Here is a 21,691-nt window from a genome sequence, read left to right on the forward strand (position 1 = left end):
TACCAAGATCACTTTGTTATTTTGCATCCAACCACCAACACGTCTCCTGGAAGAATCCCCAACTCAATTTTCTCACTCCAGCCACAGCCACGAAGACTAACAAGGTAATTCTCATTGCTTCCATTCTTTGAATACTTTTTAATCGTTGTCTTGATTCCGTCATCGTGTCCGTCTCATTAGATATTTAAACTAATATACTTAACCACCAACTCACTCAGTACATGTTATTTATTTTTTACATCACAAAAACAAAACTTTCGTTGCATTTTGGTTCTTGTTACACGGAATTTTTTTTCCAAGGATAGGAAAAATCTTAATTTCTCTGATTGTTGGTATTCCTTCTTTTATGTTGTCCTAAAGCTGAATAGTGCACTGTTTCTGGAATACTTACTGGACCTCCACTATCTTACGTTTAATATCTTATTCGCATGTTTTATATAACTACTTGGTTTACAGTTTTTATCATTCCATAAAAACATGACGAGTCTGACTGTTTGCTTTCCTTCGCTCTTCTTGTTCTAAACCCAAAAGTTGCACTAGCTGTAAATTGACTCAGTTAGGGTCCCCTATTATCCGTTTCAAACTTTTTATGCATGTTTTACTGTTTGCTTCTATTTTTTCTCTTCTCAGATGAAACCTTAAACTCTAACGTTGTTTTCGGTTCGTTGATTTTCTTACACTAACTCTGAAAATTGCACTGTTTGAAATTACTTACCGAAGTTTCACTATTATGTTTGTCTTACTATTTCAGTTGACCAACATTACCACCTTCACCCTTATTTTGTATTCTGTATTAGTTGCACATGTTTCCTCCAGGAACAAGGGTAAGGGACCTGCAACAGCTGCTCAAAGAAACCAGCAACATCACCGACTACATTTTCTGAAGCCAGTAATAAGGCCTACCTCCTTCAAACTGGAAAGCCACCTCCTCAAACCCATATCTCCCCCACCCAATATTACTACTTGAATGATCAATGTGTTGACCACACTTGCTTGGTCTTTCGCAGTCCCTTCCGATCACTCCAAATGACCTCCCGAACCGGACCCCCTACCTAAACCTGGTGGTCCCTGATGGAAGAGATGTTCGCTTCCGGTGCTTTTGGAAAGAACAACAAAATGGCAGCATCGCATTGACCCGTGGTTTGCCACAGTTCTACCGGAGGTACCAAATAAATCTTGACTCCAAGCTTTTTTTTTCAAACACAAGGGCAACTCTGATTTCCAGGTACATATCTTCAATTTTAGTGGCCGCGAAAATAACTACCAGCCCCGACCGTCTGAGGAACTGCCGTATGAAAAGCAAAGCACTTACCAGCGTGCCCACTGTATGAACAATCCTTCTTCCAACAAGGCCAAAGCCATAGTTGAAAAATTCTCCACCAAATGTCCCTTCTCTGTGATGGACCTCACTAGCCCGTCTTGTCCTCCCACTTATTGGTAAGCCAATTTAACTGCAACTTATTCTTTTAATACTATTCTCCCAACATTATTTACCTGCACAAATTAACTTTCTTGTACGTGGCTTCATCAATAGTATCCATCTTTTAATGATCTGTTGCTATGATACAATAATTAGCCAAATTTCTCTCATTTGAGCCATTTCACTAGTTAAAGGCACACACTCATCCTTGCACACGGCCACATTAAGGTCGAAGCCACCTACACTAGATTTAGTGGCACACGAGACGGTAGCTTCGGGGTAATTTTCAAAGGCTGGGCAGACTTTTCTAGCCTGTGCAAATTCAATCCCTGAGGTGTTACGGTATTTGAGGTCATCTCAGTTGAACTAGTCACAATACTGCAGGTCTGATGCTGCGACGAAGCGGGAAGCTCATGAATCTTGCTATCCTTCTCTTATTAATCAAACATGTATTGTGTGGATTATGTTGGTATTTAACTTTTTAAGAATTCTATTACCTAAGGTACTCATTCCTGCTAAAATAATACACTATGTTTTTTGATACACTATTACTATTAAATCACCTCTGCTTTTACTAATAATATTCATGGCTGCTACTATAGCCTAAATTGTATTTCAACTTTCCTACTCAAACTTAATTCTATCTTCGACCTTCTTCTTCGATTACACTAATTAATATTTCTTTACTTCAATAGTATTTTCCATTATTAATTTTTTGCAAAGCCACGTCTTTTAACTTTGGTGTAACTTCAAATTACAATAACTTAAAAAAGACCAACAAATATTTTACATACACTAAGCCCCAAATTAATATAATTCTTGAAATCACTTAGGATTTATTATACAATATTTTTCATCTCCTTCAAGCTTTTCCAAAAATAATATGTCAATGTAGAAGATGAAGTTGTACAGGAGAGTTTGGGTAACGTCATTAAAATATGGAGTAGTGTTTGGTCATTGAAATATGGAATAGTTTTTCGATGGGTTGTCGGTAGTAATTCAAGCTGCTTTTAGGGGGGTATGGGTTTGTATTACAGTAGTTTTTGGGTGCGCTGTGGGTGCGGGCCATGTGGCCAAATCCAAAAAAAGAAAAAAATAATCACCCATCAATACCCTTTCCCAACAAAAAAAAAAAGATCATGAAATCGTGGATTCAACCAGACCATTTGATATACCGGTTCGCAATTACATTTAATTTAGGTCAAATCTAACAATACTAAAATATTATGTCCTACATCAATCTAGACCCTACATTAAGAATCTTTTTGTATGGTGCTTTAAAGATCACATTATACTTCCCCACCAAAGACATTCCCAAAAACAATACAGTCTAGCTACACATCCAAGTATTTTTGGCAACCAAGTCCAATCAAGTTAGCCCAAGCTCAATAAAAATTACTTTCATCACACCAGCATTTATCACATGCGCGTTTTAATAACGCAACTTCTTCGTCTTCGTCTTCTCCTTCTATTTCTCTGTTTTCTCTTCCTCCTCCTCCTCCTTCTCTTCCTCTTCTTTCGTTATCGTAATCACCAACAACACCAATATTTTGCTAACAAAAATTAACATTTTGAATTAAATTTGAATTTATATAATGGACAATGTTCGGTTCATTTAGTATTATACAGTGGTTTATCGCTTTGATAATATTTTCGGTTTATTCTAGACGCAAGTGTTTCTGAATTCGAATTTTATATAATGGACAAGTATTCGGTCCATTTGGTATTATACAATAGTTTCGCTTTGATAATATTTTCGGTTCATTCTAGACGCAGGTGTTTCTGAATTTAAATTTATATAATGGACAAATATTTGGTTCATTTGGTATTATACAATGGTTTCGCTTTAATAATATTTTTGGTTCATTTGCAGTTCAGGTGTGTTGTCAATGAATAATTTGTCCCAATAGTTGGAATGGCTTTCAAGACAAATTAAATGGAATGGAATGAAATCTAATACAATTGAATAAAGTGATAATAAATAATTTCATTCTTTTTTGCTAAAAAAAGACTCAATCATTAACAAAAACACATCGAATTCATTTCTGGATCCAAATGAATCTCAATTAAACTAAGAAATAAACCGAAATTACTAGGAATAAAAAATTTGGTCAATACTTATCAGCAACGTCAAGTGAATCTCGATTAACATACAAATGAACCGAAATAAATTAAGAAATGAACCGAAATTATTTAAAGATGGCAGCAGAAAAAATCATAAATAATAAAGATGTTCGTAAGATGTTGGTATCATTGGTGATGAGGATAACAAAAAAGAAGAAGAAGGAGGAGACGAAGAAGGAAAGAAGAAGAACCTGCGCGAATTTGGAAGCAGAAGAAGAAGAAGAAGAAGAAGAAAGACGAAGAGGAGGAGAAGGAGAAAGAGAAAGAGCGCGTAATTTGAAAAGTTGTTATAACAACTTGGTTAGACTTTGTTAAGTATTTTGCTTGGATGTAGAACTTTATTCTAGACAATAATCATCAATTAGTTTATTTCTCACAAATTTTTTACTATCAGTAACAAATTGCAATGTCGAGCATTGACAAACTTTGAAGTATGTTTAGGAAAGAAATCAATTTTCTCTTGAACTAACTCATCCAAAATAGAATTCAAATAATGTTAATAGGGATTTCATGGTTTATCTCGCTAAATTTTAGCGACAGTACTTATATAACATGAACTAACTGCTACAGCAATTTGAGAAGAAACCGTCAACAACCAAATAGAGAGCAATAATAGAATAAGACTACTTTTAGAGCATTTTCTCATCCAAAATGAACATTTGAATATACTCATACTTTCCTCCCTACTATCAATTGATTATTTAGCATGCTTTGAGAGCGGAAGAGAGGTGGAGAGTAACCTTTAACATGTTGATATAAAGACATTGGTCAACGAAGGTGCTTCCAGGAGGTGAATCAACTAGATAATAATATTTCGTTGTAATGTAATATATATCATTTTTCTAATCATAACTTTAAAAACGTATAAAATTTTAGAGTAAAATATATTTTTTTATCCTAAAATTTGTTAAAAGTTTTTAAAATATTTTTAAGTTTTATTTGGTTTCAATTTTATCCTAAAAATTTTTAATTTATATCAAATATATTCCTTACAACTAAATTTTTAAAAAAATTAGGACTAATCTAATAATAATGCATGATAAATATGTTTGATTTGTTTATGTTAAAGATTGTTTTCATGGAGTTATTCTTGAATTGGACATAATTTTTTTTGAAAAATTAATTGTTAAGAATAAATTTGATGCAAATTAAATAAAAAAATTTTAGGATAAAATTAAAACAAAATAAAATTTAAGTATATTTTAAAAATTTTTAACAAACTTGAATAACAAATAATAATATACTTTATCCAAAATTTTAATATCTAAAGCCTTTTGGGAATAATATATATTATTTTAGTTATTTTTATCATATTTTAATTTTTATTTTTTAGAAATATTTTTTTGATATCTAAATCTTTTGAGAATATTTTTAGTGATTTACTTTTTAATTTTTAGTGCTTACTCCCATAAATAAAGTGTCGTATTGGTTTTCCGATATTTTCAGTTTGCAGTATTGTGGATGGAGTAAATCATAAAATAATCATATTAAATATATACTAAAATTAGTTATTAATATAAAATATATATTAAAATATAAATATATAATAAAAATAAATTAAAAAATATATTTATTTATTTGTAACTAATTTTAGTATGCAAATAATATTTTTAATCATAAAAATATCCCAAAAGGATTTAAACATTGACAAGAAAAACTATTAAAAAATTAAAACGTCAAAAATATTATAAAAAACCTTAAAATATGACAAAAGTATTTTTTAAACCGCATTTTAAAAATCTGATTTGATATGATTTGTTATAAGTATAATTAGAAAAAGGCCAAGCATACTTATTAGTGAGTTTAAGCGACATGAATTCATTTTTGCAATTTTTTTTCCATAAATAGCCACAAAATTTGCTCGTTTTTATGACCTTTCTAAATAACTATTCACATATTCCCCAAAAAAAAATTGGATAAAATGTTCAAAATCATTTATTAAATATAAAGCATTTTGTTATTCATAATTAGAAAATTACTTATTACAGATAGATTTATAACATATTTGGTCTTTATTATAGACGGATTTTTGGTTACCGACAAAATTACTGATGGATTTTGTCACTTTGTAAAAGTCTTGTCGAAAATTACTTACCGACGGATTTTATTCTGTTAGTAATTTACCGACAGAATTTTTTCCATTACTGACAGAATTTTCCTCAATAATGATCCCATTTCGCTAAAAAACCGTCAAATTTGCTGTCGGTAATTTACCGACAGATTTTTTTCCGTTATCGATGGATTTTCCCTCGGTAATCATCATTTCAATTTCACTTGAACCGTCCAATTTTTCAAAGGATTTTCCGTCGATAACTAGCGTTAGACTTTCCGCCAGATTTTTCGTTGGTAATTGCAGCCTGGGAAAGCATTTCCAACTCTGAATACAAACGAAAAATCCATCTGTAAATCCATTAGTAAGGTAAAACAGTATTTTTTAAGATATTTTTATTGCAAAATAAATCTGTTTTCATACAAAATAAATATAAATTTAAAGAAGTTCATCGTATTATCAAACTAAAAGAAAAGTACTATAAACAAACAAATCAATATAATACCATAAAACTATCCTTTTTATTAATACCATAAAACTGTCCTTTTAGCTAATCTTACAGCAACAAGATAATTACAACACAATGATGTTAATTAATTGGGTGATTCTTGTGAGGGAGTTCTACTCCAGAGTAAGATGTTCTTCTCTTGGTCTGCCAAAATTTGAAATGGAGAGTTCTATTGTCGAGCATGTTCTCCACTTGCTCAATTGGAAGCCCCTTGGTCTCAGGCACAAAGATGATGGCTGCAATTGTGATGAATATGAATATTATGAATGTATATTCAGTTCCAATGGCTTGTGTCAAAGACAGGAATGACTGCGCCACATAAGATTGAAGATCCAGTTTAAGGTAGATGCCATCCCTCCATAGATTCTTCTGTACCTGAGAGGGTATATCTCAGAGTTGACAACCCATGGCACAGTTCCCATTCCAGGAGAGAAGAATATTATGTAGAGTGACAATCCAATGAGTGCAACCCACCCTGTTTTGCTAGGACAACCCTCCGTATACCATAGCTTTCCTTCATTCTGGCACGCGTCCTTTGTGGTGTCATTGGATACCAAACATGGGCACAAGCTGCAAAAACAGATAACAAAGCTTTCCTTTTACTAGAACAATATGTATCAACAACAAAATGAGTTATCATTCATATATATACCTTGTTAACTTGTGAAACACATAAGCCACAATGAGGAGTGGCCTTGAGGCACTTGGTGCAATCCCAGTCAGGAGGGGTGTGATGAGCGGATATTTTATACGCTTTTTGGGGTTAATTTCATATAGTTTTGGGTATGTTCTAGTTAGTTTTTAGTCTATTTTCATTAGTTTTTAGGAAAAATTTATATTTCTGGACTTTACTATGAGTTGTGTGTTTTTCTGTAATTTCAGGTATTTTTCTGGCTGAAATTGAAGGAGCTGAGCAAAAATCTGATTCAGGCTGAAAAAGGACTGCTGATGCTGTTGGATTCTGACCTCCCTGCACTCAAAGTAGATTTTCTGGAGCTACAGAACTCGAAATAGTATGCTTCTAACTGCGTTGGAAAGTAGACATCCAAGGCTTTCCAGCAATATATAATAGTCCATACTTTGAACAAGGATAGATGACGTAAACTGGCGTTCAACGCCAGTTCTCTGCCCAATTCTGGCGTCCAGCGCCAGAAAAGGATCAAAAGCTGGAGTTGAACGCCCAAACTGGCACAAAAACTGGCGTTCAACTCCACAAATGGCCTCTGCACGTGACTTACTTAAATCTCAGCCCCAGCACACACCAAGTGGGCCCCATAAGTGGATCTCTGCATCATCCATCATAGTCCACTTATTTTTTGTAAACCTAGGCTACTAGTTTAGTATTTAAACAACTTTTAGAGACTTATTTTGTATCTCATGACATTTTAGATCAAACCCTTGTATTCTCTGACGGCATGAGTCTCTAAACCCCATTGTTGGGGGTGAGGAGCTCCGCTGTGTCTCGATGAATTAATGCAAGTATTTCTGTTTTCCATTCAAACACGCTTGTTCCTATCTAAGATGTTCATTCGCGCTTAACTGTGATGAAGGTGATGATCTGTGACATTCATCACCTTCCTCAAACCATGAACGTGTGCCTGACAACCACCTCCGTTCTATATCCGATTGAATGAGTATCTCTGAGATCTCTTAATCAGAATCTCCGTGGTATAAGCTAGAACTGATGGCGGCATTCATGAGAATCCGGAAAGTCTAAACCTTATCTGTGGTATTCCGAGTAGGATTCAAGGATTGAACGACTGTGATGAGCTTCAAACTCCTGAAGGCTGGGCGTTAGTGACAGACGCAAAAGGGTAGTAAATCCTATTCCAACCGGATCGAGAACCAACCGGTGATTAGCCGTGCTGTGACAGAGCGCGTGAGCATAGTTTTCACTGGAAGGATGGAAGGTAGCCATTGACAACGGTGATCCACCAACACACAACTTGCCATAGGAGGACGTGCGTGCATGAATCAGAAGACAGAGGAAAGCAGAGATTCAGAAGACAAAGCATCTCCAAAACTCCAACATATTCTCCATTACTGCACAACAAGTAACCTTTAATTTATGCTCTCTTGGTTATTCGCAATTCAACTGATAAACATAATTGACTTCCTGACTAAGATTTACAAGATAACCATATATTGCTTCAAACCAACAATCTCCGTGGGATTCGACCCTTACTCACGTAAGGTATTACTTGGACGACCCAGTGCACTTGCTGGTTAGTGGTACGCGTTGTGAAAAGTGTGATTCACAATTCGTGCACCAAGTTTTTGGCACCGTTGCCGGGGATTGTTCGTGTTTGAACAACTGACGGATTATTTTGTTGCTTAGATTAGGAAAAATTTCTTTTTTTGTTTAGAGTCTCTTATTATTGTCGTGTTAAAATTTTAGAATCCTTATTTTCTTTTAAAAAAAAAATTTATATAGTTTTCAAAAATAATTTCTCTATTAGATCCTGTGCCAAACTTTAAGTTTGGTGTTTTCTTGTTGATTTTCCTTAAAATTTTTGAAAATTTTGGTTTGGTTTTCTAAAAATTTTAAGTTTGGTGTTCTTTCTTCGTGTTCTTGAGTTTTTCTTGTGACTTGATCTTAAAATTTTTAAGTTTGGTGTTCCTTTGTGTTTTCCCTCCAAAATTTTCAAAAATAGGGAGCATTAGATCTAAAAATTTTAAAATCTTGTGCTATCTTATTGTTTTTCTCTTTCCTCTTAAAAATCAAAAATATCTTTTCTCTCTTTTTTAAAAAAACAAATTTTCGAAATATATTTCCAAAATTCAGATTTTTTATTTCAAAATTTAAAACTTTTTTTTTTCAAAATCATCATATCCTTTTCAAAACTTCCTAACCACTTTCTCTCTCCTCAGTTTTTCGAAAATCTTCACTCAATTTTTATTTATTCTATTTTAATTTATTTCATTTTCGAAATAAATATATAAATAAATAAATAAAAATATTTTTCCTATTTTACATCATCTCCCTTTCTCCATCATGGATCTAAGTAGAAATGAACAGTCCAGGAGGACTCTGGGGTCATATTCTAACCCCTCTACTGCTTCATATGCGAGTAGTATCTGCATACCCTCCATTGGAGTCAGTAGCTTTGAGTTGAATCCTCAGCTCATCATCATGGTGCAGCAAAGTTGCCAGTATTCCGGTCTTCCACAGGAAGAACCTACAGAGTTTCTGGCACAGTTTTTACAAATTGCTGACACAGTACATGATAAGGAAATAGATCAGGATGTCTACAGACTATTACTGTTTCCATTTGCTGTAAAAGATCAAGCTAAGAGGTGGTTAAATAACCAACCTAAGGCTAGCATAAGGACATGGAAACAGCTGACAGAAAAATTCCTGAATCAATATTTTCCTCCAAAAAGGATGACACAGCTAAGGCTGGACATCCAAGGCTTTAAACAAGGAGATAATGAATCTCTTTATGATGCCTGGGAGAGATACAGAGAGATGCTACGAAAATGCCCCTCTGAAATGTTTTCAGAGTGGGTTCAGTTAGACATCTTCTACTATGGGCTTGCAGAAGGAGCTCAGATGTCTCTAGATTACTTAGCTGGTGGATCTATCCACATGAGAAAGACAATTGAAGAGGCTCAAGAGCTCATTGATACAGTTGCCAGGAATCAGCATCTGTACCTAAGCAGCAACCCTTCCATGAATGAAGAGGTTAAAACAGTAACTGCTGAACTCAGTCCTGTAAAACAAGCTGCTGAATTCAATCAGCAATTGGACTTTCTAACAAAGCAGCTAGCCGAATTTAAAGACAGGTTACAAGAGACAAGGATGGCTAATATACATATGGACGAACAGTTTAAGCAAACAAAGCAGCAGCTGTCAAAGCAAATAGCAGAGGAATGCCAAGCAGTTCAACTAAGAAGTGGGAAAACATTAAATACCCCACCTCAAGGCAGCAAAAAGCTAAGAAATGAGCAAACCACCCAAAATTCACCTGAGGACAGTAAGAGCCCAGGGAAAAATAATTCTGGCGCTAAAACGCCAGAAAACTGGTGGAAGGCTGGCGCTGAACGCCCAGACCATGGCCAAAACTGGCGTTCAACGCCAGAGATACAGCAGGACTGGCGTTCAATGCCAGAAATGGGCAAAGATCTGGCGTTGAACGCCCAAAATGGGCAGGATCTGGCGCTGAACGCCCAAAAAGGGCACAGTTCTGGCGTTCAGACACCAGGAGCAGACAAGGAGCTGGCGTCCAGTTTCACTCCAGCTTCTAACTCTGGCACTCAAGTGCCAGTGAGGGATCAGACACACACAAATGCTGATAACAACCCCTCTAAAAAGGCTTCTTCAACCACTTCTATAGGCAATAAACCTGCAGCAACTAAGGTTGAAGAATATAAAGCCAAGATACCTTATCCTCAAAAACTCCGGAAAGAGGAGCAGGATAAGCAATTTGCTCGCTTTGCAGATTACCTCAGGACTCTTGAAATAAAGATTCCATTTGCAGAAGCACTTGAGCAAATACCTTCTTATGCCAAGTTCATGAAAGAGATCTTGAGTCATAAGAAGGATTGGAGAGAAACAGAAAGAGTTCTCCTCACTGAAGAATGCAGTGCAGTCATTCTGAAGAGCTTTCCTGAAAAGCTTAAAGACCCTGGGAGCTTTCTGATACCATGCATATTAGAAGATAATTGCACCAAGACAGCTTTATGCGATCTTGGGGCAAGCATCAACCTAATACCTGCATCCACTATCAGGAAGCTTGGCTTAACTGAAGAAGTTAAACCAACCCGGATATGTCTCCAACTTGCTTATGGTTCCACTAAATACCCATCAGGCGTGATTGAGGACATGATTGTCAGAGTTGGGCCATTCGCCTTTCCCACTGACTTTGTTGTGCTGGAAATGGAAGAGCACAAGAGTGCTACTCTCATTCTAGGAAGACCCTTCCTAGCAACTGGACGATCCCTCATTGACGTCCAACAGGGGGAAATAACCCTGAGAGTCAACAATGATGAGTTCAAGTTGAACGCTGTCAAAGCCATGCAGCATCCAGACACATCAACAGACTGCATGAAAGTTGATCTTATTGACTCTTTGGTAGAAGAGATCAACATGGCTGAGAGTCTCGAATCAGAGTTGGAAGACATCTTTAAAGATGTTCAGCCTGATTTGGAGGATTCAGGGGACATGAAAGAGCCTCTGAACTTTCTTCTGAAAGAGGAAAAACCTCCTAAACCCGAGCTCAAGCCACTACCACCATCCTTGAAATATGCATTTCTGGGAGAAGGTGACACTTTTCCAGTGATCATAAGCTCTGCTTTAAATTCACAGGAAGAGGAAGCACTTATTCAAGTGCTTAGGACACACAAGACAGCTCTTGGGTGGTCCATAGGTGACCTTAAGGGCATAAGCCCAGCTAGATGCATGCACAAAATCCTATTGGAGGATAATGCCAAACCAGTGGTTCAACCACAGAGGCGGCTAAATCCAGCCATGAAGGAAGTGGTGCAGAAAGAGGTCACCAAGTTACTAGAGGCTGGGATTATTTATCCTATTTCTGATAGCCCCTGGGTGAGCCCTGTTCAAGTCGTCCCAAAAAAGGGAGGCATGACAGTGATTCATAATGAACAAAATGAACTGGTTCCTACAAGAACAGTTACAGGGTGGCGCATGTGTATTGACTACAGAAGGCTCAATACAGCCACCAGAAAGGATCATTTTCCTTTACCATTCATAGACCAGATGCTAGAAAGACTAGCAGGTCATGATTATTACTGCTTTTTGGATGGCTACTCAGGTTATAACCAGATTGCAGTAGATCCCTAGGATCAAGAGAAAACAGCATTCACATGTCCATCCGGGGTGTTTGCTTATAGAAGGATGCCATTTGGGCTATGTAATGCGCCTGCAACCTTCCAGAGATGCATGCTCTCTATTTTCTCTGACATGGTGGAAAAATTTCTGGAAGTCTTCATGGATGACTTCTCAGTATATGGAGACTCATTCAGCTCCTGTCTTGATCACCTGAAACTTGTTCTGAAAAGATGCCAAGAAACCAACCTAGTTTTAAACTGGGAAAAGTGTCACTTCATGGTGACTGAAGGAATTGTTCTTGGGCATAAAATCTCAAACAAGAGAATAGAGGTGGATCAAGCAAAAATAGAGGTAATTGAAAAATTACCACCACCTGCCAATGTTAAGGCAATCAGAAGCTTTCTGGGGCATGCAGGATTCTATAGGAGGTTTATAAAGGATTTTTCAAAAATCGCAAAACCTCTAAGCAATCTGCTAGCTGCTGACACGCCATTTGTGTTTGACACAAAGTGCCTGCAGGCGTTTGAAACGCTGAAAGCTAAGCTGGTCACAGCACCAGTCATTTCTGCACCAGACTGGACATTACCATTTGAGCTAATGTGTGATGCCAGTGATCATGCCATTGGTGCAGTATTGGGACAGAGGCATGACAAGCTTCTGCATGTCATTTATTATGCCAGTCGCGTTCTAAATGATGCCCAAAAAAATTACACAACCACAGAAAAAGAACTACTTGCAGTGGTTTACGCCATTGACAAGTTCAGATCATACTTAGTAGGATCAAAAGTGATTGTGTATACTGATCATGCTGCTCTTAAATATCTACTCACAAAGCAGGATTCAAAACCCAGGCTCATCAGATGGGTATTGCTTCTGCAAGAGTTTGATATAGAAATAAGAGACAGAAAAGGGACAGAGAACCAAGTGGCTGATCATCTGTCCCGGATAGAGCCAGTGGAAGGGACGTCCCTCCCTTCTCTTGAGATCTCTGAGACGTTTCCTGATGAGCATTTATTCGCCATTCAGGAAGCACCATGGTTTGCCGATATTGCAAACTATAAAGCTGCAAGGTTCATACCCAAGGAGTACAACAGGATACAAAAGAAGAAATTAATTACTGATGCAAAGTACTACTTGTGGGATGAACCTTATCTCTTTAAGAGATGTGCAGACGGAATTATCCGTAGGTGTGTGCCTAGAGAAGAAGCACAGAGGATCCTGTGGCATTGCCACAGATCTCAATATGGAGGCCATTTCGGAGGTGAGCGAACAGCCACCAAGGTCCTCCAATGTGGCTTCTATTGGCCCACACTCTATAAAGATTCCCGAGAGTTTGTACGTAATTGTGACAGTTGCCAAAGAGCTGGTAACCTGCCTCATGGTTACGCCATGCCTCAACAAGGAATCTTGGAAATTGAGTTGTTTGATGTATGGGGAATTGACTTCATGGGACTTTTCCCACCATCATACTCAAACACTTATATTCTGGTGGCAGTTGACTATGTATCAAAATGGGTTGAGGCTATTGCCACACCCACCAATGATACTAAAACAGTGCTGAAGTTCCTCCAGAAACATATCTTTAGCAGGTTTGGTGTCCCTAGTGTACTAATCAGTGATGGGGGCACTCACTTCTGCAATAAACAGCTTTACTCTGCCATGGTTCGGTATGGAATTCGCCACAAGGTGGCCACTCCATATCACCCACAAACCAATGGGCAAGCTGAAGTCTCTAACAGAGAATTAAAGAGAATCCTGGAACGGACAGTAAATACCCGTAGAAAGGATTGGGCACGGAGCCTGGATGATGCTCTGTGGGCTTATAGGATAGCATTCAAGACCCCTATAGGGACCTCTCCATACCAACTCGTGTATGGTAAGGCATGTCACCTGCCCGTGGAACTGGAACATAAGGTCTACTAGGCAACCAGATTCCTAAACTTTGATGCCAAATTAGCAGGAGAAAAACGATTGCTCCAGCTAAATGAGCTAGAGGAATTCAGATTCACAGCTTTCGAAAATGCCAAGCTTTATAAAGAAAAATAAAAAAAAATGGCATGACAGAAAGTTGTCATCTAGAATCTTTGAACCAGGACAGAAGGTCCTGTTGTTTAACTCTAGACTCAGGCTATTTCCCGGGAAACTGAAATCCCGGTGGAGGGGACCATACGTGATTACAAGTGTGTCACCATATGGTTATGTGGAGCTTCAAGATATTGATTCTGATAAGAAGTTCATTGTCAATGGACAGAGAATCAAGCATTATCTTGAAGGCAACATTGAGCAAGAATGCTCAAGGCTGAAGCTAGATTAAAAGCTCAGCAAGGTCCAGTTAAAGACAATAAAGAAGCGCTTGCTGGGAGGCAACCCAGCCATGGGGCGACAATCCTCTAAGCATTTTGCCCTATTTCTATTTTTATTCTTATTTGTTTATATAGAGTTCATTGGCAACAAGGTAAATAATCATTTACAGAAGACCTCGGAACACAAAACAGAGAAAAAGAGCTCACTGGCAAGAAAACGCCAGTGATGGTAGCAATCTGGGCGTTCAACGCCAGAAAGGGGCACCCACTGGGCGTTGAATGCCAGTAATGGCAGCAGCTGGGCGTTGAACGCCCAGGAGAGCAGCATTTGGGCGCTGAACGCCCAAAACAGGCAGTGTTTGGGCGTTCAAACGCCAGGACAGCAGGGAGGAGCCAAATTCATTTTTCCACACGTACTTCCATTTTAATTTCAAATTTTATGTTTCAATGCATGATTTTTACATGAACATGTTAAGAACCCTGATTTCTAAAATCCTTAATTTCTAAAAATCCCTCTTTTCAAATTCAATCCAAACTCTTTTCAAAACTTTTCTGAAAACAAATCTATCTTTTTCACTCAAAAATCTTTTCAACTAATCCATATCTTTTCAAATCTCCATATTATCTTTTTCAAAATTCAGATTTATCTTTTTCAAAAATCTATCATATCTTTTCAAAATTAAACTATATCTTCTATCTTATCTTTTTTAACTCAATATTTTTATCTTATCTTTTCCAATTTTTCGAAAACCCACCCCCCATCCCTTTAAATTTGGGTTCGTCCTCCCTCCTCCTCCATCAACAATTGCACCTAGCTCTCCTTCTATCCCTCTCCTTTCTTTTCTTTTGCTTGAGGACAAGCAAACCTCTAAGTTTGGTGTGTTTATCCGAGATCACTAAGATCATGGCTCCTAAAGGAAAACAACCCACTCCAAGAGGCAAGAAAGAGAGCGTTCCAAAACCACTTTGGAATCAAGGGAAGTTCTTATCTAAAGAACATTCAGACCATTATCTTAAAGTAATGGGTCTGAGATCAGTGATCCCGGAAGTTAGATTCGATCTGAAAGAAGATGAATATCCGGAGATCCAGGAGCAAATTCGAATCAGGAACTGGGAAGTCCTAGATAACCCTGAAACGAAAGTAGGAAGGAACATGGTCCAGGAGTTCTATGCTAATATGTGGCAAACTGACAAGCAAAAACTATCTGGAACTGCCTTCTATGAATTTCGGACCATGGTCAGAGGGATGATTGTTCATACCACCCCTGACAAGATCAGAGAGATCTTAAAGCTACCTCAGCTAAAGGATGATCCAGACTCCTTCAACAGGAGGATGATGAGAGCAGACATTGACCTGGATAAGATTCTAGAGGACATATGTATCCCTGGAGCCAGGTGGACCACCAACACAAAGGGTGTCCCAAATCTACTCAAGAGAGAGGATCTCAAACCAGTCGCCAGAGGATGGCTGGACTTCATTGGGCGTTCTCTGTTGCCCACTAGCAACCGTTCTGAAGTCACAGTTAAAAGAGCAGTGATGATCCATTGCATCATGATGGGGAAGGAAGTGGAGGTTCATCAGCTGATTTCAACTGAACTCTACAAAATTGCTAACAAAAATTCTAAAGAGGCCAGGTTGGCTTATCCAAGCGTGATTTCTCTGCTCTGCAAGGACGCTGGAGTAAGGATGGGAATAACTGAATATATCCTAATTGAAAAGCCAATCACCAAAGCATCAATGGAAAAACAACAAGCACAGGAGGATCCCATCAAGAAGAGAGCACAGGAATTCCTCCCAGAGATCCCTCAATCTAAATACTGGGAGTATCTTGAGATGTCCGTTACCAAGATACGGGAAGCTATGGAGCAAATAATAAAAGAACAGAAGGAACACAGTCAAATGCTGACCTATATGTTTAAAGAACAAGAGGAGCAGGGGCGTGACTTAAGGGAATTGAAGCGCCAAAAGTCTTCTCTTGTAGGACCAAGCACCCCAAGGATCAGAGGAACCCCCGTTCCCCCAGAATAAAGGTTGTTAATTTCCAATTTCTGCCTTAACTCTGTGACAGTGTCCTTATAGAAGTTTACCTTAGGAGTCATATAGTAGTAATTAGTATCTATTTTGATTTTATCTCCAATTAAGCTATAGTTTAATTTTCTCATCATCAGCAAACATGAATAAAGTAGTAGATCTTTTGAATAAGAGGCAATAAAATTTTGAGTTTTAATAAGAGAAATTCTAATTAGTTAAATGTGGTGGCAATGCTTTCTGTCTTCTGAATGAATGCTTGAACAGTGCATATGTCTTTTGAATTTGTTGTTTAAGACTGTTAAATATGTTGGCTCTTGAAAGAATGATGAACATGAGACATGTTATTGATAATCTGAAAAATCATAAAAATGATTCTTGAAGCAAGAAAAAGCAGCAAAGGACAAAGCTTGCAGAAAAAAATATATAGACGAAAAAATAAATAAATAGAAAGAACAAGAAAAAGCAAGCAGAAAAAGCCAAAAGCTCTTAAAACCAAGAGGCAAGAGCAAAAAGCCAATAACCCTTAAAACCAAAAGGCAAGGGCAAATAAAAAGGATCCCAAGGCTTTGAGCATCAGTGGATAGGAGGGCCTAAAGGAATAAAATCCTGGTCTAAGTGGCTAAACCAAGCTGTCCCTAACCATGTGCTTGTGGCGTGTAGGTGTCAAGTGAAAACTTGAGACTGAGCGGTTAAAGTCAAGGTCCAAGGCAAAAAGAAGAGTGTGCTTAAGAACTCTGGACACCTCTAATTAGGGACTTTAGCAAAGCTGAGTCACAATCTGAAAAGGTTCACCCAGTTATGTGTTTGTGGCATTTATGTATCCGGTGGTAATACTGGAAAACAAAGTGCTTAGGGCCACGGCCAAGACTAAAAAAAAAAAGCTGTGTTCAAGAATCATCACACTGAACTAAGAGAATCAATAACACTATCTGAATTCTGAGTTCCTATAGATGCCAATCACTCTGAGCTTCAATGGATAAAGTGAGATGCCAAAACTGTTCAGAAGCAAAAAGCTACTAGTCCCGCTCATCTAATTAGAATCTGAGCTTCACTCAAAAACTCTGAGATATTATTGCTTCTCAACCTATTAGTCTTCTATTTTATTTGTCTAGTTGCTTGAGGACAAGCAACAGTTTAAGTTTGGTGTTGTGATGAGTGGATATTTTATACGCTTTTTGGGGTTAATTTCATATAGTTTTGGGTATGTTCTAGTTAGTTTTTAGTCTATTTTCATTAGTTTTTAGGAAAAATTTATATTTCTGGACTTTACTATGAGTTGTGTGTTTTTCTGTAATTTCAGGTATTTTTCTGGCTGAAATTGAAGGAGCTGAGCAAAAATCTGATTCAGGCTGAAAAAGGACTGCTGATGCTGTTGGATTCTGACCTCCCTAAACTCAAAGTGGATTTTCTGGAGCTACAGAACTCGAAATGGCATGCTTCTAATTGCGTTGGAAAGTAGACATCCAGGGCTTTCCAGCAATATATAATAGTTCATACTTTGCACAAGGATAGATGACGTAAACTGGCGTTCAACGCCAGTTCTCTGCCCAATTCTGGCGTCCAGCGCCAGAAAAGGATCAAAAGCTGGAGTTGAACGCCCAAACTGGCACAAAAACTGGCGTTCAACTCCACAAATGGCCTCTGCACGTGACTTACTTAAATCTCAGCCCCAGCACACACCAAGTGGACCCCAGAAGTGGATCTCTGCATCATCCATCATAGTCCACTTATTTTTTGTAAACCTAGGCTACTAGTTTAGTATTTAAACAACTTTTAGAGACTTATTTTGTATCTCATGACATTTTAGATCAAACCCTTGTATTCTCTGACGGCATGAGTCTCTAAACCCCATTGTTGGGGGTGAGGAGCTCCGCTGTGTCTCGATGAATTAATGCAAGTATTTTTGTTTTCCATTCAAACACGCTTGTTCCTATCTAAGATGTTCATTCGCGCTTAACTGTGATGAAGGTGATGATCTGTGACATTCATCACCTTCCTCAAACCATGAACGTGTGCCTGACAACCACCTCCGTTCTATATCCGATTGAATGAGTATCTCTGAGATCTCTTAATCAGAATCTCCGTGGTATAAGCTAGAACTGATGGCGGCATTCATGAGAATCCGAAAAGTCTAAACCTTGTCTGTGGTATTCCGAGTAGGATTCAAGGATTGAACGACTGTGACGAGCTTCAAACTCCTGAAGGCTGGGCATTAGTGACAGACGCAAAAGGGTAGTAAATCCTATTCCAACCGGATCGAGAACCAACCGGTGATTAGCCGTGCTGTGACAGAGCGCGTGAGCGTAGTTTTCACTGGAAGGATGGAAGGTAGCAATTGACAACGGTGATCCACCAACACACAGCTTGCCATAGGAGGACGTGTGTGCGTGAATCAGAAGACAGAGGAAAGCAGAGATTCAGAAGACAAAGCATCTCCAAAACTCCAACATATTCTCCATTACTGCACAACAAGTAACCTTTAATTTATGCTCTCTTGGTTATTCGTAATTCAACTGATAAACATGATTGACTTCCTGACTAAGATTTACAAGATAACCATAGATTGCTTCAAACCAACAATCTCCGTGGGATTCGACCCTTACTCACGTAAGGTATTACTTGGACGACCCAGTGCACTTGCTGGTTAGTGATACGCGTTGTGAAAAGTGTGATTCACAATTCGTGCACCAGGGTGCCGCCAAGTTTGTAATCAGGGCAAGTGTAGTTGTTGTAGTGGGAAGTGTCAACTGAACTAACCATGGGAAAGTGAATGGCGCTCTCATGGAACACAATAGTTAGAACAACGAGTGCCAACACAAGCTTCTTCCTTCCAGTATATGCTGAGAATTGAACCAAATACATTGAGACCGGCGGTTACCAGTGAAAAAGCATCTTTAAGTGCATTTGCAATAATTTTGTACATCATAGCCATTGTTTGTCCCTGTATACTCATTCAAATTCCAAAAAGAGAAGGTTGTTATAACCCCCTTCAATAGTATCCATGCATGATTCCACATTTGTTTAGAAAATTAGACTAACCATGCAATGCATGTCATGCCATGGCTCTCTTGTATAAGCTGTCCCAAACTTGTAATTGAAATTTGGATGTCCAATTCCAATTTCAACTCTTACTCTCTGCCTAATTCTAAAATCCAAATGGGGAATAACTGTTCAATTTGAGAAATTGGTATACATTATGATTATTTACTATCATTTAAAAATAGAAACAAAACTAAACTCATGAAAGAGCTTACCTATGGTAGCTAGTCTCTTATAAAAAGTCAATGAACTTAAAACAATGAAATAGAGAGGGAAAAGTACAAGAGGATATACTAAGTTATCAATTGCAAAAATATAAATTTGAAAGAGTGTTCATCTATACATAACTAAGGGAATTGATTTGGTGCTTTTAACTCATGAGAAGGCATCTGGGAAGAGAGAGAGAACTCTGTAAGTTAAATCATGAAAAAGAGGAATCCATAACCAAAGATCCTTGTAGTGGAAAATTTTGGATTGGGTATATAGTTATTTACAAACTCCTGTACCTCTTTAGCTCTTTTGTCAAATAGGAGCACCACTAACTAGGACTAGGAGCAGCTAGAATTTGTAGCCTTAGTCTTGATCAACCTAGTATTGTAGGAGCCACAGAATCCACATTTGTGATATAACCAGTGAAAACGTGAAGTGCCCTTTCTATCACAGTCATTGTAGAGTATGTCCTGCATTGCCATTACAAAGTATCACTTCTAGGTTCATCATTTGCCTTACAAATTTCATTATATTCATTGCATTGGCATTGATCATGAACAGGAGGGAGGAAAAAAAATTTCTATGCTATGATATGAGTTACTGGAGGAAGAAAATGTAAGCTATGTAAGAATATGAAATCTCATCCCTAGTATTTGGCGGCTTTGCAGATTATCTTTTTTTCCAATCACAAAGCCACAAAGGTATTTTAACTGCTAAGTAATTAAACATAATACTTAAAGTAGAACAGTCAAAGTAGCGTTAAAATGCAAAAGGTGAGGCAAGAAAAGCTTCTGCGCCTTTCAAAGTTGAGGCGCAGCATTCATGGCACCTTCGCCTTTAACTACCTTGAGTTAAATATTGTAATATTATTTAATGTCTCTATTAAAAATTTGCATGTGGAGCTGGCACAAAAGTATTGCAGATTGTGATGAAAATTTTGGGTGGTGACTAAATGAAAAATAGTATCCAACAAAATAATGTTTCTCACTGTGTATACAAAATGAGACATGTAAGTCATAAATTTAGACATGAAAGAAATTTCATAAAACATAGAAACAGATGGGGAAACCGTATAATTGAGTGCATAAAGAAAACGATACGAAATGCATTTTAAAATTTCATTTGAGATTAACTGACTTGCTTTTCTCGAGTAAATTAAAAAGCCAAAATGTATCATTACAAAGAAGCCACAAAGAATACAGACGAGTAATCAGATCAAATAATATTCATGCAACAGAAGTATTACCTGATAGCGGTTCCTGTACTCTTCAGGAAGCTCCTCAGTAGCCAATGGAGCATCAAGCATACCAAAGTAAACTTGGGATGGTAAAGAACAACTAAGTATTGCATGCCATGTAATATTATGCATTTCAGTTTCCACATGAAAGCAAGATCAGAAGAGTTTGATAACTAGTGCTTTTCAACCCAATATTTATATCCCAATAGTAGTCTATCAAGAGTACAACTGTACCTCCAACCCTCTCACCTTAGATATCCCTTAATTAATCATTTCATACCCAAATAGTTTATGGTACCAAGATTTAACATGAGCATTCTTTGATATCACTAATCTTTTCTAAATCTTCTAATGAAATGTCAACAAAAGCACATGTATCCTTACACTATTTAGTTTTATCAAACACCTAATATAGTGCTATCACATGCAGAGGTTTGTAAAGATCAATCATAGCACATAATTGTATGCATGATCACAAAACAGCTATACAATACTAGGCCTGCTCGTAGATATTTACGAAGAAAATATTCTTACCGCCATATCTCCCAACGACTTGTTGCAGATTGGACATGTGTAATGACTACATGTGTATGCCTAACATTTAACAACAAAGTGTAAGATTGAATAAGAAACCTTCCTTGAAACTACTTCATTTGAAGAATCAGAAAGAAGATAAGAGATAAATGTTTCAAATACTTTATACTCCTTGTTCTATAGGGAAAAATCCTAAAATGAGCATGACATACCTAAAAGCAAGCTGAATGCATGTAATGTCTACATGGTAGAGCCCTGACTGTCGCACTTGATGGGAACAAGTCATCACAGCATATTGGGCAGTTCATTTCTAGACCTTTCTCCAGGCACTTGTGAGATGTTGATTTTATTCCTAAGCAACAATTGCATTTCATGCAATGAAAATAGTCAATCCCTAGCCCTTGGCCAACACGGCAAATATTGCAATATGGGCAATGATACAT

At 37.5% G+C, this 21,691-nt stretch overlaps 1 long non-coding RNA gene and 1 pseudogene across 1 annotated transcript; one reads left to right on the top strand and one right to left on the bottom strand.

Moving 5' to 3' along the window:
- LOC112765654 (uncharacterized) lies at positions 1 to 2,039 on the top strand. The gene is made up of 3 exons (XR_011875783.1): positions 1 to 104; positions 798 to 1,162; positions 1,246 to 2,039. It is a non-coding gene; the product is annotated as an uncharacterized lncRNA (long non-coding RNA).
- A 17,586-nt stretch (positions 2,040 to 19,625) lies between these two features.
- On the bottom strand, positions 19,626 to 21,691 carry LOC140181121 (zinc finger protein BRUTUS-like; annotated as a pseudogene).

This window comes from Arachis hypogaea, chromosome 17, assembly GCF_003086295.3.
Source record: "Arachis hypogaea cultivar Tifrunner chromosome 17, arahy.Tifrunner.gnm2.J5K5, whole genome shotgun sequence".
Taxonomy (NCBI): Eukaryota; Viridiplantae; Streptophyta; class Magnoliopsida; order Fabales; family Fabaceae; genus Arachis; species Arachis hypogaea.